This window comes from Papaver somniferum, chromosome 4 (assembly GCF_003573695.1).
Source record: "Papaver somniferum cultivar HN1 chromosome 4, ASM357369v1, whole genome shotgun sequence".
NCBI lineage: Eukaryota > Viridiplantae > Streptophyta > Magnoliopsida > Ranunculales > Papaveraceae > Papaver > Papaver somniferum.
The window spans coordinates 9,667,912-9,670,970 of record NC_039361.1 but is presented as its reverse complement, the minus strand read 5'-3'; the positions used below and the strand labels follow the sequence as shown (position 1 = coordinate 9,670,970).

Below are 3,059 nucleotides of genomic sequence, written 5' to 3'. Positions count from 1 at the left end.
TTTCCTAACGTTCTTTGTTAGTCCCTGACTCTAATGCATCAACTGCATGTTCTGCGACCAGACCCTAATTACATTAAAGTTACGATCCTTTTACAAAATATTTTTTTTAGTTTCAAATTCTTATTCTTCATATAAGCCTTGTAGTAGTTCATAAACTTTGCTGTAAACTCTGTCGAAAAACATCTTTGGATTATTTGTGAATCGTAATACACTACTGAAAGAAACAAAATATGTACAAGTTTTTGGTGATTGGTAAGATACCTTCTATCATCATGAAATGCTGTACATCCTTCCCAAGATCAATGTTTCCCTTGCCCTTTGATTCTTTATATCGACTGTGTAACAGTATTGATGATTTCTCACCATCCAAAACTCCACCAATGTCCATCTGAGTTATTCATTAGATATATGCGTATGAGAATTAACTATCAAATCCTTGTAAAATGAAATTAAGCTTCTTATTAAAAAAAAAATTATAGGACTAGACTGAGTGAATGTATATATTCATGTTCCTACTTTATATTCTAGAAAGAAGGCGTCGATTTTGGAATGAAATTCCTTGCTCAGACGTTTCTTTAGTTCTCCAACAGGCTCTGCAAAAACGATATATAGTTGTTAATATCTTTGGGTGATGATACGAGAACCTTTTATGGGGTCGTTTTTTGAAGAGAGCATGGAGACCAATGATATTTTGACACGTGCACTTAATATTAATGAATTATGTTTCAAAAATATGAAAGAAGTATATATTTGGAGAGAAAATTTATTTTGTCAATTGGTGTTGGTATTTTGAAAACACAATTCATTAATATCAAGTGCAGACGATCATTGGTCCCCATGCCCCTTCAAAAAACGCCCCCATCAAAAAATTTCTCTTGATGATACCAGTAATCTAAATATGAAACTCAGTCAGCACCAAATTCTAAAGTGATCGGAAAACTAAAATAAATTTAGACTTAAAACTAAACATTATGCAAAAATTAAGCTCGAAATCTTACTGTGAAAATGAAATCTGGAGATACATTATGATCAATAAGATTTTGAAACTTCCCACGAATGATATACAACCTGCAAATATCTTTGTTAAGTGGATTGGGAAGATACACATGTATGTTGTGATACATATATGATAGATCAACTTGTAACTTAACGAAAGCTAGCTACTTACTGCCTAGGGCTTTGCTCTTCAATAATTTTCTCAGCAATATTGGCCACATCTTCTTCCCATCCAGTTAAAAGCACTTGGTCTTCAGTAAACTCATTACTGCATATATATTTAGCATAAAATCGGTAAGATCGATCATCAAAATGTAAAACGGGAAATTTAATTGATTGTCCATGGTGGTGCTTACTAAAAGTGTCATGTAGCTTCGAAAGATCGAATAGCTTGTCGAAGATTATGTTTAGAGTTTTCTGCAATTCTTTCGGCTGGGTTTGCAGTTGGATACATTCTTTTTCCGCTATAAACTTCAACACTTCAACAATCTGAAACATGTCTAGTTTGAGAATTAGCTAGGTTCTATTTTTAAAGTTTTAACAGTAGAAAGAGTAACTTATTATATCTGACAAATTCACCTCCTTGTTTGATGGTGGAAAGAGTTGAAAACAGTAGAAATAGATCTTAGATGTTGAAGTCTGGAAGTTTCGCTGCAACAAAAGAAGACTTTGGTGCAGCCTTGATTATTCCTTTCCATTAGCCATTTTATATAAAGCTGTGCATCTCTAGATAACTTGTCTGCTTCATGGATAATAATTGCTGCATGTACAAACATATATCATCGTAAATATGCTTAGAAAATCGACCTGATCGATGATGAGTTCGATGGATGACATATAAAGGATGAACGCAGAGATATATGGATAATGCGTACCGAAGCAGTTGGTCGGACCACATTTTTGCTTAACTTTGGTTTTGGTGATCGATTGGGTTTCTCTAATTAAGGCAGCAATCACATGCTTTTCGTATCCGTGTAGTTGAGATAAGTTTATTTCAACATATTGAGATGATTACTTTCACACGTACTGTAATACTTGGTTCAACTTCTCCCTTTAATAATTCAAATTGCGCTCTTCCCTTGTCTATGCATAAGAAACAAGAATTCGATCTTTTGTTGATTAATTGGTACTGAAATGAGTAATTTGAGACTCTTGTTAAAGTATAGTACTAGTATTACCAGTAAATCTTCGACTCCTAAAGCTTCTCTTAAGAAAGCCCAAACCATAGTTGTCTTCCCTACTCCAGCAGGACCTTCAAATATATAATGGCTGCATTGCTCACCTTCTTTCACCTGACATGCATAGAGATTTATTGATAAATAATGAGATGCACATATAACAAACACTACTTAACTGGATTTAATTTAACTCGAACAGAGAGTGAATTAAGCGGGGCATGTTTTCTCACCAAATTATGAAGGTAGTCAGCTTTATCTCGATTGCAATGAAATGCTTCAAAGCCTTTGGTCTATACATATCGGCCCAAACATATTTTTTTCATTCTTCTTCATTTTCTTTTTATCTTTCACTACAATCTCTCTCTCTTCAAGTGAAATTGCTTCTCCACTTACAAAATTACCATATCATCATCCAAGGCAATAGCTGTAGCCACCGATGATGACGATGATGCTCTCTCCTTCAGAACTTCTCTTCCAATAGCTTCTTCTTATTCTCTTGCATCAGTAATGGCGATGTACTCTTATCTTTCTTCACAAACCCCGGTTCGTTGTTATTGCTACTGATCACTCGTAACACTTGTTTTCTCGTAGTGTTTGTTGTCGATGGAGCCGACGCAAGTTTAGTCGTCATTGTTTTATTATAGACTGAAGAAGATGGTTCATTAGAAAGACCTTTTCTACTTGATTGATCACCATTTGCATCATTCTTATTATTCCTAAAACAACTAGAACTCCATATTTGTATCCTGACGAACACACTGGAAATCGAAGAACTATTTGAAGAAGAACTTCTTCCACTTACGTTGCTATTTTTTGTAGGACTTCGATCAACACTTACAGCTAATGATCCTCTTTGTCGAGTTATAATCAGAGTTGAATCAGTTA

At 34.5% G+C, this 3,059-nt stretch overlaps 1 long non-coding RNA gene across 1 annotated transcript; it reads right to left on the bottom strand.

Moving 5' to 3' along the window:
• Positions 1-2,062: 2,062 nt before the first annotated feature.
• On the bottom strand, positions 2,063-2,440 carry LOC113274510. The gene is made up of 3 exons (XR_003323034.1): positions 2,405-2,440; positions 2,175-2,288; positions 2,063-2,079 (listed from the first exon to the last, which is right to left on the bottom strand). It is a non-coding gene; the product is annotated as an uncharacterized LOC113274510 (long non-coding RNA).
• Between the last annotated feature and the right edge of the window lie 619 nt (positions 2,441-3,059).